The following is a 16,803-nucleotide window of genomic DNA, read 5'->3' as shown; positions in this document are numbered from 1 at the left end:
CAAGTAATTTAGGGTATTATTCAAAGGATTCTTTGGCTATACAAAGAATGAAGATATCTGCATAAGAGAGGATGTGATCCCGGGTCAAGGGCAGATTATTTCCCAGAGCTCTCAAATAAATGTTAAACAGCATGGGAGAAAGTAAAGAGCCTTATGGAGCACCACAGTTGGCCTTCCATTGCTGGGATTTCTTGTCATTTTTCCAGACTTTATATGATCTATTTTTTAAGAATTGTGAGAACCATTTTTGTACCACACCCTATACTCCCAAGTTCATTTAATTTGAAAAGTAAGAGTTGATATCTTACTTTAGATCAGGGGTGTCCAACCTTTTGGCTTCCCTGGGCCGCATTGGCCGAAAAAAATGTTTCTGGGGCCACGCGAACGCTGCAGCAAGACAGAGGAGGGAGCCGGCAAGACGGTAAACACCCGGGGGCAGCAGAGGAAAACACTGCATCGCCCTCGACCGGGGCCGCACAAAATACTTCATGGGGCCGCAGGATGGACACCCCTGCTTTAGATGTTAGTTCAAATAATAGGGATTCAGTGCTGTGACTTGGCCTGAAAGCATGTTGTGATTTGTGGAATCCATCTGTTTGGTCTATAAAGTTAGCTAGTTGCGTACTTACACAGAATTCTAGTAGTTTGGCTGGCCATGGAATCCTTGCTACCAGCCCAAAATTTTCTACTTTAGTCAGGTTGAGGTTTGTGGCTTTAGGTATGGGTGTCAACGCTATAGCCGATATTGTTTTGGGACAGAGTCCGTTTTCTAAGCATGTATTTACTAGATTTGTTAACCATAGCAGAAAGTTAAGGGGGTCATGACGAGTTAGTCTAGCTGGGCATATATCTAAGTAACAATGCTTTTTGGATATTGTCTTCAGCCAGCTTAAGATCTCTTGTGTGTTGACTGAGGTGAATTTTGACCAGCGTCTGTCAGTTGGAATCTCTTTGTTCTCATAGTTGGCTGGTTATACATCTACGTTATCCTCTGGGTCATGTGTGAAGGATGTCCTCATGGTTCTAAGAACATAAGAAATGCCTCCGCTGGGTCAGACCTAAGGTCCATCGCGCCCAGCAGTCCGCTTACGCGGCGGCCCATCAGGTCCAGGACCTGTGCAGTAATCTTTTATCTATACCCCTCTATCCCCTTTTCCAGCAGGAAATTGTCCAATCCTTTCTTAAACCCCAGTACCGTTCGCTGCCCTATAACGTCCTCTGGAAGCGCATTCCAGGTGTCCACCACACGTTGGGTAAAGAAGAACTTCCTAGCATTTGTTTTGAATCTGTCCCCTTTCAACTTTTCCGAATGCCCTCTTGTTTTTTTTATGTTCTGAAAGTTTGAAGAATCTGTCCCTCTCTACTCTCTCTATGCCCTTCATGATCTTGTAAGTCTCTATCATATCCCCTCTAAGTCTTCTCTTCTCCAGGGAAAAGAGACCCAGTTTCTCCAATCTCTCAGCGTATGAAAGGTTTTCCATCCCCTTAATCAGTCTTGTCGCTCTCCTCTGAACTCTCTCGAGTAACACCATATCCTTCTTAAGGTATGGTGACCAATACTGGACGCAGTACTCAAGATGTGGACGCACCATTGCCCGGTACAGCGGCAGGATAACTTCTTTCGTTCTTGTTGATTATCCCCAGCATTTTATTCGCTCTCTTGGCGGCCGCTGCGCACTGTGCCGTCGGCTTCATTGTCATGTCCACCATTACCCCCAAGTCCCTTTCTTGGGTACTCTCATTCAATAACATCCCTCCCATCGTATAGCTGTGCCTCGGGTTTCTGATTCCCACATGCAATACTTTACATTTCTCAACATTGAACTTCATCTGCCATCTCTCTGCCCATTCTCCCAATTTGTCCAAGTCCCTTTGCAATTTTTCACAGTCTTCCTTTGTCCGAGCTCCACTAAATAGTTTGGTGTCATCCGCAAATTTTATTATCTCACTCTTTGTTCCTGTTTCTAGATCATTTATGAATATATTAAATAGCAGCGGCCCGAGCACTGAGCCCTGCGGGACACCACTCGTGACTTTCCTCCAGTCTGAGTAGTGTCCCTTCACCCCTACCCTCTGTTTCCTACCCGCTAACCAGTTTCTGATCCATCTATGCACGGCTCCGTCCACCCCATGGTTCTTCAGTTTCCGGAGTAGACGTTCATGAGGCACCTTGTCAAAGGCTTTCTGGAAATCTAGGTATATGATGTCTATGGGGTCTCCTTTGTCCATCTGTTTGTTAATTCCCTCGAAGAAGTGCAATAAGTTGGTCAGACACGATCTCCCCCTGCAGAAACCATGTTGGCTGGTTATCAGAAGTTCGTGTTTTTCAAAATGTTCATCAATTTTTTCTTTTATTAGTGCTTCCGCCATTTTCCCCGGAACAGAGGTCAGACTCACCGGTCTGTAGTTTCCCGGGTCTCCTCTTGATCCCTTTTTAAAGATGGGCGTAACGTTGGCTATCTTCCAATCCTCCGGAATCACACCTGTTTTCAGAGACAGGTTGCAAATTTGCTGTAGTAGTTCCGCTATTTCCTCTTTTAGTTCCTTCAGCACCCTTGGATGGATTCCATCCGGACCCGGGGATTTGTCAGTTTTTAGTTTTTCTATCTGTCTGTTCTTTTCTTGAAAGTAATGTGCTAGATCAGGGGTGTCAAAGTCCCTCCTCGAGGGCCGCAGTCCAGTCAGGTTTTCAGGATTTCCCCAATGAATATGCATGAGATCTATTTGCATGCACTGCTTTCATTGTATGCTAATAGATCTCATGCATAGTCATTGGGGAAAATCCTGGAAACCCAACTGGATTGTGGCCCTCGAGGAGGGACTTTGGCACCCCTGTGCTAGATTGTCTGTGTCTGGTTGTTGTGATGCTGGACCTTCTGTTATATCTTTGGTGGAGATCAGTGAGTTGTAGATGCTAAAAAGGCATTTTGAGGAATTTTTAGATTGTGCAATCAGGTTAACAAGTATGATATATATATATATATATATTTGCTTTGGTTACTGCTCGTTTGTATTATCTTATTCCTTTCCTCTAGTTAGTGAAGTCTTTGTTCTTTTCTCCAGTTTCTTTCTGTTCTCCTTATTTCTTTCCTCATGGCTTTTAGCTGTTTTGTGAACCATGGGTTATTTTTAATTTTCTTGTTTTCATTGGTGCAATTCTATCCAGAACTGTGTTTGCTAGATTTTGCCCGTCTATAATGTCTTTGATCATTGGCTCTAATTTTTCCAGTAATTTCCTTACAGAATTGCTCTGTGGGAATTTTACTTTTTTAAAATGTATTGTTTCTTTTCTTGTTTGTACCTTTGTTCCAGGTATTTTTAGGTAAAAGTTCAGGAGGTGATGATCTAACTCAGTGTATCGCAAACTGGGTGCCGTGACACACTGGCGGAGAGTCTTCCGTGCCAGCTGACTCGCAGTGAGAGGCACGTCCTGTAGGCAGTCAATCAGCGTGGATGACTCTTCCTCACCGGCATCTCCCCTCCTCCTGGATCCCTCCAACGAAGCGGGTCGCAGCCAGATGGGCCTCTGCGCATGCACAGACATCAACACAATGACATCAAATATGCGCATGACGATCGACCACTTCCGGGTGCCTTCCGGCCGGGGAACTAGGTTTAGTGTGCTGCTGGCTGGAAAGTTTGCAAAACACTGATCTAACCAGATGAAATCTAGATTGCGTCCGCCTGTGCGTGTAGGAACCAGTGAGGAAGTGGCAAGTTCTAGTTGTTCTAGTAAAGTTTGGAAGGTGCACACTTTTACATAGATCGTACAAAGAAACAAAATCCAACAAGTCTGCAGTAAGGGCACGGTGAATCCAAAACAAGAGTGAAGAAAACGACAGATGCAGGCAGGGTTTATTTACAATAAACAATTTGTTGTACACAAGTTGATCACCTTAATCACAGCTTCTTTAGCAGTGACTCACCTCGCCAGACAACTCAGCATGCAAAATTGTTGCAAATATATATTTCACCACCATTTCATGGACCCCTGAAGACGTGTTGATCGAAACACAGACCGTGTTGGGTCCCTTTACCTGATTAAGGTGGTCAACTTGTGCGCAACAAATTTTTTTATTGTAAATAAACACTGCCTGCATCTTTGTACAGTTGTCTGCCGTTTTCTTCTCTTGTTTTGAATTCACTTTTACACAGAACCATGATGGCAGGTAAAGGCCAAATGGCCCATCCAGTCCGCCCATCTGCAGTAACCATTATCTCTTCCTCTCTCTGAGAGATCCCACATTTCTATCCCAGGCTTTCTTGAATTCAGACAGTCTCGGTCTCTACCTCTTCCGGAAGACTGTTCCAAGCATCTACCACCCTTTCTGTAAAAAAGTATTTCTTTAGATTATTCCTGAGCCTATCACCTCTTAACTTCATCCAATGCCTTCTCATCCCAGAGCTTCCTTTCAAATGAGACTCGACTCATGCGCATTTACATGACGTAGTATTTAAACATCTTTATCATGTCTCCCCTCTCCTCCAAAGTATACAGATTGAAATCTTTAAGTTTGTCCCCATACACCTTCTGATGAAGACCATGCCCCATTTTAGTAGCCTTCCTCTAGTTCGGGGATCTCAAAGTCCCTCCTTGAGGGCCGCAATCCAGTCAGGTTTTCAGGATTTCCCCAATGAATATGCATGAGATCTATGTGCATGCACTGCTTTCAATACATATTCATTGGGGAAATCCTGAAAACCCAACTGGATTGCGGCCTTCAAGAAGGGACTTTGAGACCCCTGCTCTAGACCAGTGATTCCCAACCCTGTCCTGGAGGAACACCAGGCCAATCGGGTTTTCAGGCTAGCCCTAATGAATATGCATGAGAGAGATTTGCATATGATGAAAGTGATAGCATGCAAATTTGCTTCATGCATATTCATTAGGGCTAGCCTGAAAACCCAATTGGCCTGGTGTTCCTCCAGGACAGGGTTGGGAACCACTGCTCTAGACCGACTCTATCCTTTTTATATCTTTTTGAAGGTGCGGCCTAAATTTAGGTTTAGGCCTCCTATGATTACCAGATTAGGGTTGTTATTGGTGTAGCAAGAGATCAGGTTAGTGATTTTATCTTCTACCATGCTCCAGTTATCTGGTGATCTATATATTAATAACAGTTTTATGTCTTTCCCTCCTTCTTGGTTTATTAGGTTGCAGACTATGTATTCCAATCCATGCACACAGTATTCCAGGGGCCTCACCATGGATCTATACAATGGCATAATGACTTCCGCCTTACGACTGACGAAACCCCTTCGTATGCAGCCCATGATTTGTCTTGCCTTGGACGAAGCCTGCTCCACTTGATTGGCAGACTTCATGTCCTCACTGACGATTACCCCCAAGTCTCGTTCTGCTACTGTTTTTGCTAGGATCTCGCCATTAAGGGTATAAGACTTGCATGGATTCTGGCTGCCCAGGTGCATAACTTTGCATTTTTTGGCATTGAAGTTGAGTTGCCATGTCCTAGACCATCGCTCCAGTAGGAGTAGGTCGTGCATCATGTTGTCGGGCACTGAATCTTCGTCTGTTGTGCATTTGCCCACTACATTACTCAGTTTGGCGTCATCGGCGAATAATGTTATTTTACCTCGAAGCCCTTCTGCCAAGTCTCTTATAAAGATGTTGAATAGGATTGGGCCCAAGACTGAGCCCTGTGGTACTCCACTAATCACCTCTGTCATTTCGGAGGGGGTGCCGTTCACCACCACCCTTTGGAGCCTACCTCCAAGCCAGCTCCCAACCCATTTCGTCAATGTGTTACCTAATCCTATAGAACTCATCTTGCTCAGTAACCTGCGGTGTGGTACGCTATCGAATGCTTTGCTAAAGTCCAGGTACACGATGTCCAGGGACTCCCCAATATCCAGCTTCCCCGTTACCCAGTCAAAGAAGCTGATCAGGTTGGATTGGCAGGATCTCCCCTTAGTAAATCCATGTTGTCGGGGATCCCGTAGATTCTCCTCATCCAGGATCTTATCTAATTGGTGTTTGATTAGAGTTTCCATTAGTTTGCTCACTATCGATGTTAGACTCACTGGTCTGTAGTTTGCTGTCTCCATCTTTGAGCCTTTCTTGTGGAGTGGAATGATGAGTTTTTGTAAAAAAAGAATGAGTTGTACATTAGGAGGAGGCCCCCTCCTCTTCTGTTTTTTTTCAGGGTGATTGGATTATTTGTACCCGGGCAGGTACAGATCAGCTAGCACTGGGCAGTTGTTGTCCTGTATCCACGTCTCTGCTATACATACTATCCCTGCTTGGCTATTTGTTATCAGGTCCTTTATTATTAAGGTCTTGTTGCAGACTGAGCATGCAAATGCTCTGGTAATGATTTTGCAGTGTATACGTGTTTTAGGTTTTTACAATCTCTGCTCTTGTATTGGTGGGGTATTGTCTTCCTATTTCCTACAATCACTTCTGGGAGCCCTAGTATATCCATTCTTGATGGTATCTGGTCTAGCTGGGGTTCTTGACTTGAGCAAGAGTTGTGTTTGATTTTTAATTGGCGTGCACTATTGAAAGGTAGTTTTTGGTTGTCGGAACGGCATATATCGGATTGCAGCTATTTTGGGATGCTCCGTCCATTAGTGCTGCTGTAATTAAGATTATGCTTATTAGTGTCAGACTTGCTATCTATGTCCAGTTCATCTTGAATCTTATTCTGTGAACTATAATTGTAGGATTAAAGGCTTTAAGCGAACATAATTCTGGTAAACCTCTCTAGCAACTATTGCGTCTTTAAGATAAGGCCTTTAAATCAACTTACTTCTGGTAACATTTCTAGTAAATATCTCTATCAAACATTGAATCGTTAAGGTTAAGGCTTTTAAATCATCATTTTTCTAATAATTGTTTTGGTACACTAACTATAAGATTACGTTTTTTAAACAGAATTCTTCAAGCACTCATTTCTAGCACACCCTTCTAATAACTGTTCTACTAAACTCTATAGTTACAAGATTACAATCTTTAAAACAAAATACTTCATGCAATCCTTTCTAGCACACACTAAGATTGTTTCTTTTACTCACTATCTTCTTGGTCCACATAAAGGACCACACGAAGGGCCCTTTGGTGGGGCTTACAGGCAGTATAGTCCCAACTATCATGCAGCCCTTTAAAGGGCCATTGAGAAGGCTCCAAGATAGGTAGGCAGGACCTCACTCGGCCACATGGAGAATCGGGAGAGGAGGAATGGGGAGAGGAGGAATGTTGTGCCAGCTCCCTTCCTCCTCTTCCTGGTGGGGCTCAACAGCGACAGTGCCTGGATTCTTCCTTTGATGTTTAAAGGGATGCTGAGGAGGCCTGAAGGCCTCACTCAGCCGCATGGAGGATCAAGTTGGTGGGGAGAAGAGGGATTTTGAAACACTTCAAAAATCTTTAAGAAAAATATTTGAAACAAAACTTTGCTCTTTTTTTGTAATGTCTTTTTTGAACATTTTGAATGTTTTCTGTGTGATGGTGATACGTGTTTTTAGTTGTTACCCCAGTGCCCTGATGCAGTGAACGAAACATAGTTATGTCGGCAGGGGCTCTCCTATACAGCTTATAAGTTTTTCAACTTTGAATATATTGGAATGTGTTTTGAAACAATTTGAGAGGAGGAAATTACAAAGTTAATAGGACTGATGATGAGGTGTCAAGTTGGCTTGATGTCAGCATGGAGTGCAGACAACAGCCACTTCTGACTGGTCCCAAAGAAAATTAAAGTTGATTTAATGTGGGATTTTAAGATTAATATTTGTCGATAATCCCACTATATCAAGTTATTGACCATATAACTACTAAAAAGGCAGAAGCTTAAACTGAACCAAATTATTGGGATTTTAAGATTAATATTTGTTGATCATCCCACTATATATATGTTTTTTATTTATATTTTTATTCACTTTTCAAATATATTAGCATTAAACATGCCATTAGGAAACAAAATTAAATTTAAAATACATACCAAAAAGGAAAAATCTTTTTTAACAATAATTCTATATCATAGTTACAAACAATTGAATTTCCTATAAGCCCCCTACATATGGAGAGGAAATCTTAAGGAAAAGAGGCATTCATAGAAAGAAACCCCACAAAATTAAGTCAAATCAGCTATCTAGACTGGAATCCTTTTATACTATTACTTCCCTTTTCAAAATAAAGAAGTGCTCCAACTCTTCATTCATTCCCTCCTATGTGCACTTGGGTCTGAATTGGCCGCTTGTTCTCAAGAAAAGCCTTAAGTTGTTTCGGGCCATAGAATAGTATCTTTTTGATTCAAAAAGAATTAAGCATTTGCAAGGAAAACGTAAGAAATGAGCACCCAGGGATAATACCCGAGGGCGAAGTAATAAGAATTGACACCTTTTTTCCTGTGTATCTACACAGACATCAGGACATATCCATACCTTCCCACCCGGAAACAATTTGTCTTGATTTCAAAAAAAAGCCTCATCACCCATCACCAGAGGGATTACACAGAACTACTTTGTTTCTCCGACTCCACCATCTGGTTGATGGACATAACCCACTGGTTCTGGCCTAGACTAGTACAAATGCTAAGGAACTATGGGCTCCTTTTACTAAGGTGCGTTAGGGCCTTAACGCGCAGAATAGCGTGCGCTAAATTGCCATGCGCGCTAGACTTTAACGCCAGCATTGAGCTGGCGTTATTCTAGAAGCGTATCATGCGGTCTGTACACCACTTTGGTATTTTGGACAGGAAAGCTGTTTGTAAGTATTTTTAAAAATAAACTAGAACAAGCCAAAACCTTTTTTGGAAACATTTTAATAGTTATCGAATGTTCTACATCTTACAGTAAATATCATACAATTACAAACTCTTGGCTTAAATCTGTCAGAGATCACTAATTGATCTTCAGAAACAAAAACAGAATTACACTTCATAGTCACAAGCTGAGACTGTGGGACTTTCAGGATTCTTAAAAAGTTCAAGATTGTTTCAGAGAAACTCACTTTTAATTCATTAGTGTTAAAATTGGAAGACTTTATTAAAGTTCAATTAAACTTTTTTTTAATAAAAAAAAATTGCTTTAGAGTTCCAATAAAATTTTTAAATCAGGAAATCCAACTGTACTGTAATTAAAGAATTAAAAATCAAACACAAATTAAAGAAAAAACCCTTTTACATGATGGGAGCAAGATTTCCATTTTATGTGCTATTGAATCTGAACAAGGTTGGGGCAGCCTAAAAATTGTTCTGGGATGAGGGGGAGGGGTTAAAAGGCAGCTTTAACAAAAATGTATATTTTCTGCTCAGCTTCTTGAGGAAACCCTGCATTTTCTGGTATCCTGGGAAATATCTCACAAGTTAGTCATGCTCTGTTGATTCTATTCTAGCCAATATCAAAATCTCCCATGGGTAGGAACAGATGAAATTTAATCCGCAGTATAGTTTTGAAATTCACGGGCCCTCTACGGTCACTGAAGGCAACCAATGATAAGAGGACAGGAGGAAGAAAACTCACCGACTAGGCCACAGCCAACTTTTACATGGATAATTCAAGCCACACTAATGAAGGCTGATTATCTGCTTCTACTCTCCTAGTATGTACTTTGAAATAAGACAATTCAGTATTTCAACCATACGGGGGGTGCCTAGCAAAGAATTCAGATTCTTAGTTTTTCACTGAGAGCTACATAGATCAAGCTAAAAAACTAAGTAGTTAGACATATAGCTGTAAGTAGCTTTTTGTGAATAAAAGATTAATACTTTTAACTTATAAAACATACTTATTCTATGACCTAGATATACTACAAGGCTTGGATTTTTGGCATAAGCAATTGCTTCTGGTGCCAAATTCTGATAGGCGCTGAAGCATCGCCTCTGTTACTCTGCCTCTATTAGGGTCCTCAGCTATGGTGACACTCTCCTATGAAGTGCAAGGGTCCTTGAGCAGCAGCAGCACCTCCGATGATAAAATTTGGCAAGGGGCCTGGGAGGTCTTGTGTGCCGACAGACCCTGGCTCTCGCCTTGCAAGGCTTCCATGGTAACAGGATGTCCTAAAAACAGAGGGCAGGAGATCTACAAGTCTTGACAGCTCATAAGGCCTTTGCTGTTATTTGTTATCGAAAACGCTGCTGCTTGAGGAACAGAGTGCTTCATAAGGCAGTGTAAGTGAGGGGGATGCTGGGATAGGGTAAGGGTGATGGAAAGGGGCAGTGGCCGAGGATTCCCTCCCCCTCCAGCAGTTGCCTCTAGGTACTAGAGTTGAAATACAGGACTGTAAATTATTCAGTGCAACTAATCTGATATGGGTAGTAAGTTGTAAATAAAGACATTTACTAATAATTAGTGCAAGCTAACACTTAATGCACATTATCTGCTGCAAGGTCCGTTGCAAAAAAAACCCTCCCCAAGGCTGATAATGCATACTATCATTAGTAAATGACCCTTACTCTAATCTCTCTGAAGGGGTCCCAGAAAATATCCCTGTATCATTTTCAAATTCTACCTTGTAAGATATAAATCCTGGTGGACCATGTCAACGACTGAAATTATACAAATGCTACTTTGAAAAGAAGATTGAATAGCACATGGTAATATGCACACCGGCCAGCATGACCCCCCCCCCTTTCATAAAAAACCTAAAGGATGAAGCACAGCCTCCATTCATTTAAGTGATGATGAATGGTTAGACCTATAGCTATGGACCACTGAGGAATTTATCATATTAAACCTTCAATCTATGTCCACACAAAATTTAAACAGAGCATTAACTGTGTGCCATCTAATTTGATATTTGGTGAAATTATCACAGAACTGAATATTTATTATGTGACATAACTCAAAAAGTCAAACAAATGCAGTTCTTGTTTAAAACTTATGTAGAAAAAAAATGAGCTGGACTTGAAATCTGATCCGGATTGCTATAGAAAAAAACCCAAGCAGAATCCACTCAACTTTCATGACTTGCCGAATTTCAATCTTGTAGATGCCTTGATCCTACTAAGAGACTTATTTTATGGATCTAAATGAAACTGCTAACATATCCAGTTAGTCAAGCCACTGACGTTTTAGTGCTGGGTCACAAACTACTTTTAACTAAGCTTCATTTGAAATTATGCCACTTACAAGATATTTTTCTTTTTTTGGTCTTTCCACATTTCATTCTTTGGTGATCTAGGCTACTTCTCTCTCCACCCCCATCCTGCCCAGATGAACCTAGGAACCTTTGCCAACCTAAGCCCATTTCCTCCTAGGTGATTTTTCACATGGAAATTCTATAAATTGAAATCCTGGCGTTAATTCCATTAAACGATACTAGTGTAATGTTCATATAAGTGTGCAAAAAAAACAAAAAAACCCCACCCAAAAAACAGTGGAACAAAAATATAGGAAAAAGTTATTAAAAAGTCCAGTAATAGCATTAAGATATTAGAACCTGACAGGGTCCGTGTTTCGGCAATGCCTGGAAATATGGACTCTGAAGGCGCCAGGCATTGCTGAAACATGAATCCTGTCAGGGCCTAATATATCATCTCACGTTGTATTTCTTTACTCATCCAGATACTATTTTTTTTTTGCTCTCCTTGTGTTGTAGAATTTTTGTTCCCATTTTTTTCAATCACTTGCACCTAAGTGTGCTAAACCACACATATAACTCAGAGACACGCCCCCTTTGCTGTTAGGTGCTACCTTACAGGTGTTATTCCTACCAATGAATGGTGCATTTAGGCACCAGTCTATAGAATTACATGTGATACTGTTTGCACCGGTTCTCCTCCCCCTTTCACAAGCCCCCCAATTTTTACCTTTAGGGCATACAAGAGAACTTCATGGATTTTTTTGCCAGTTCTATCTTTTTCTTGTTACTAGCCTCTCACTGTGTTCCGAAGCTTATGCCCTTGACCTGCTTCACACAATCAAGGCATGACCTCAAGAGAACAGAGCTGGCCAAAACAGTCATAATGTATATAAAGCCATGTGGAAATGCTGCCCTGTGCATGTTAAATCGTACATCTTGCTGACCTTTCAGTAGCTGTGGACCTGGACATGTATAACAGTACTATGACCTTTGAGAGGTTCCACAAACTTATTTAGCAGGGCACTGACCTATCCTTCTATTTTTCAGAGGAACAATACGGAGCCTGTTACTAAACTGCTTTTATACGCAAGGTGATGAAATGGAGAATGGGTCTGGGTATCCATCATTAATGGAAGGCATCCTGATCTTGGTTCTGGAAGCCCAGGACACAAAGGATCTCAGGTTTTTGGATGGGAGCAGTTGCCTGCCATGGAGTAAATTTGAAGAATTTCTATGCATCTTAAAAGCAGCATGGAGTTTCCTCTCATCATGGCTGGCTAGTAAAAGAGAGAAAATACCTGAGGCCAGCTAAGCCTGATCTGTAATAAGAGAAGGGTAGAACTAGGGAACCTGATGAAGTTCCAACTGAGAACAGTGGGAGGAAGCAGGAAAAAACCAAGAGACTCAGCTAAAACCTCCCAAGGATTCAAAGTATCTGATATCCGGTGGCGCTCAGAGGGTGCATTTTATTTAACATCATAAGAAATCCAGACTGCAGTATGGACCCAGTGTATTCCAAGCACAGTAAAGAGACAATTGATTTTTTTTCACTGCTTTAAACTTGGGGATGTAAAAGTAATTTCCTGTGATGCCTTTCTCTAAGGGTAACTACCTTTTACATATGAATTTTGGGCTTTTTGAGTAAAAGATGTATGGCATAAGCACGGATGCTTAAACCAAGTGGCTGAAAGCCTCTTTTTCACATGTATGTTGTGAGTGTCTTTCACAGGACATGTAGAAAGTCTTGATACATAGGTGGTAATCAACCTAACTACATAAAGAGGAATGGATTTCCCAGTTTGAAGCAAGACTTTGAAAGAGGTCTTTAAGTTCCATCAACCGATTTCTTTACATGTTTTAATCTTTTTGTTCTGTGAACAGTAATTTGTTTCCCAGTAGAATGATTTTGGGTACTTTGCCTCCCTCTGTCCACCAGGACCCAGTTGCAAAGTTGAGCTCAGCAGCCTCCCCTCCCCCAATGGATCCAGGTTACATAACTACAAATCTCCATGAAATACTGCATATTAAAGGAAGGAGCCAATGGTAAGGTTCCCAATTCAGTCATCAGGACACACCCAATCTGATTTTTAGAATACCTATAATGAGCATGCACGAGATACATAATGGAGATAGAATATGCACACCTCATGCATATCCTCAAAACCTGACTGTCTGGGTATGTTCATAGGGTTGGGATCAAAACTACTCATCCATGGTGTAATAACTCAAATGGAGCCTCCATAAATACTAAAGCTTCATCAAGCACGGGTCAGTAAATTCTATTTTGATCTGCGCTTACAAATCTTGATATTATTCAGTTGGCTCTTCTTATTAGGTAACTGTTTGCTAGTTAGGGAGACTCCCAACCAGGCCTCTGGATAAACAAAGTACATATTATTCATACCTGACTAAAGCTAACAGGTACACTGCATGCAAGTATTTAGCAGGTGAGAAAGTGAAAGCTTAAGGAGATTTCTGTGGTATGGCCTTGGAAATGTTGCCTGCTCCCACATAAAAAGAAAGCCCACAGACTTGTGTTCTGAAATGCTTCCTGTAGCTCAAAGAAGCATTCAACTTCAGTTCAACCAGAAAGTTCCTCTAGTTATTAAGAATAATAAACATCAATCATTAAAACAAAAACTTAAATAACACTTATGGTAAAAAGCGCTTAAATTACATATCAGAACTGCAAAAAAGAATTACTAGATTATTATTGTTCATAAAATACAGGCGCAAATACTTGGACACACAGTTCAATCTCTTGGGGTAACTGTTTTGTTTGTACTCCAAGTTACTTGGACATCGATTTGGGCCAGCGCAACTATTAATATGCATGTTTTCAAGTCTTGCATTACAGTACGTTTTAAAGCAAAGAGATATATAGGATTGGTTAATGGTCAAATAAGTGTAACTTCAAACCAATAGAATTATTTTGCATTATATACTTTCACCCTTATGTATACTTTGGATTTATACTCTAATAGTACAGTATTTAATGCAAAAAAAAAAGTAAACAGCCACAACACAGGCAAAGTTTAGTCTTCACATGTGTGCATTTCTAGCCCCTTTTGCACAAATCCAAGATTATAATAAAAAAAAATTACAAAAACCAATAATTGTCAGCAAATTGCAAAACTTTAAATATGATAAATGCAGTTTTAAGATTTATGACTTTCTTGCAGCTTAGGTTAAGTAAATGCTTGATCCTATATTTTCCCATTTCTTTCTCCACTCCTTATTTTTCTTTAGCCTTGCAAATCTGACTCATAATTACGATTGAGATTTTCGTCTCCACATAACAAGGTTCTTTGGGGCTACCCCATAATTTCAACTACAAAACACATGAGTCACAGAAGCCTCTGTTAAACCGATGTCATTATCGCATCAACCATGTGAAATCAAATGGACTAAAATCATGAAGCTGGAATGATGAGAGGGGAAAGGAATCTGCTCCTAATACCAGAGACAAGACCAACAAGAACAAGATGGCAGCTTTCTTCTTTTGTAAAATAGAGTATATCAAAGAAGTCTGGAGGAAAGCAGCAGGCAGGCTATGATGATACTGTAAGCTCTGAAGAAGATGACCTTTACAGAGACCAAAAAAGGAGGCCTCAAAGATTTTGCTGCACTTCACATACTATCTCCTTCAACATGACATGCTTCCCATTTGCTACAGCCTTCTTTCCTATCTACGTCTGCATCTCACCTACAGTATATATAAGCTCCTGGCTTCCTTAGGCACTGGGAAAAAATGTCAATTCTGGGATCAGAAGACTCTTATTTTCAACATTTCTTGCCCCTCTATGATTTTGGTTAGACTTGTTTTCTAACCATCAACAGCAACAAAACGTGGACAGATGGGCAGAGTCCTGGGAGAAAACCAAATTACATTTGGAATGTTTTTGAGCCTACAATTCTCTGAACCTGCTTCTGTCAAACACTGCCACTGGAATGTTACTGGATTGCTCAAAATATAATTCCAACGTGTACAAGTACAAAGGAGTAGGAACTGCAAGTTGAAGCAACAGCCAAATGTGTTCAGATCCCAACAGACCATAGCAGGGCATGCTCGGACTCTGTAAAAGAAAGAGGCAGGCAGGCAGGCAGAGAACTGTGCAACCACGACCCTAAAGCACGGTATCAAGACTATTTTCTGTGAAAATACATCACTGAGAGTCCAGACAATCACACATGCTCTACTGTATGTCCATATCTTTATGAACTTCATTCCAAAAGGATGCCCATGCGAGAAATCTAAAGACAACGCTGGTGCCTATACACTATTATAAAATAGATTCCCTGAACCAGCCTCAGTGGAATACAAATGCAGGTGAACACACACCTGCTCCGAAGCAGGAATAAATGTGTGCATATATCCACATATTTTACATGATAGGCATGTATATTAAACCTCTGCACTACACCCCAAGGGAAGCCATGCGTGCAGATGACAAAGGCAGGGATACACATTGTGGTCCTGATTCCATAAAGGTCACCTAACGTTAGGAACTGATATTGGTGCCTAACTTAGAACTCCTTTTACTAAACTGTGGAAGAGCATCTTACCGCGGGTCGGTGAGGTAAATGCTCCAATGCTCATTCAATTCAACTTAAGTGCACAATAGAAGAGCGGGACTTGGGTGTGATAGTATGTGATGATCCTAAGGTGACCAAACAGGTTGAAAAGGTGACGGCAAAAGCTAAAAGGATGCTAGGGTGCAAAGGAAGAGGTATGGCCAGTAGGAAAAAGGAGGTATTGATGCCCCTTTATAAGACTCTGGTGAGACCTCATCTAGAATATTGTGCACAATTCTGGAGACCGCACCATAAAAAAGATATAAAAAGGATGGAATTGGTCCAGAGGAAGGCTACTAAAATGGTATGTGGTCTTCATTATAAGGCGTATAGGGACAGACTTAAAGATCTTAATCTATAAGGAGGAAAGGCAGGAGAGGGGAGATATGATAGAGATGTTTAAATACCTACATCATGTAAATGTGCACGAGTCGAGTCTCTTTCATTTGAAAGAAAACTCTGCAATGAGAGGGCATAGGATGAAGTTAAGAGATGATAGGGCTCAGAAGTAATCTAAGGAAATACTTTTTTGCAGAAAGGGTGGAAGATTCATGGAACAGTCTCCCAGAACAGATGGTGGAGACCGAGACTGTGTCTGAATTCAATTTAGTGTTGGATCTTTTAGAAAGAGGAAGAGATAATGGCTACTGCAGATGGGCTGACTGGATGGGCCATTTGGCCTTTGTCTGCCATCGTGTTTCTATGTTTCTAATTCCTATAAGCATCGGAGCATTTACCTCGCCAGCCCGTGGTAAGAAGCTCTTCTGCGGTTTAGTAAAACCCAGAGTTAATTATCAAAAGGCTTAACAAAACCTCACAATCAGCTTTAATTGGACTTAATTGAAACAGGCGCTTAACTCAAAAAATTCTCTAAAAAGTAGGCGCCTAGCTCAAAGTTCTTACGCTAAAAGTGGGTGTGGTACGGGACAGATCATGGCCATGTTTTTGAGTTAGGCACCTCTTTATGAATTAGGTGCCATTAGCTGTGATATCGGCACCTAATTTTAAGCGAAGGGGACACCTAAATGTTAGCACACATAGGTGACATAAGCATGATTGTATAATAGATGCCTAAGTTTTATGGACTCGGTGCCTTTTCTATACGCCTAACTTTAGAAGGTCTTTATAGAATCAGACCCTCTTTGTGCATACTTTATGTGCACCTGTGTAATTTTATAAAAGCTCTTTTT

Source organism: Geotrypetes seraphini, chromosome 6 (genome assembly GCF_902459505.1).
Source record: "Geotrypetes seraphini chromosome 6, aGeoSer1.1, whole genome shotgun sequence".
In the NCBI taxonomy this organism is placed as follows: domain Eukaryota; kingdom Metazoa; phylum Chordata; class Amphibia; order Gymnophiona; family Dermophiidae; genus Geotrypetes; species Geotrypetes seraphini.
The sequence above is the reverse complement of the archived record's forward strand: the minus strand, read 5'-3'. Positions refer to the sequence as shown.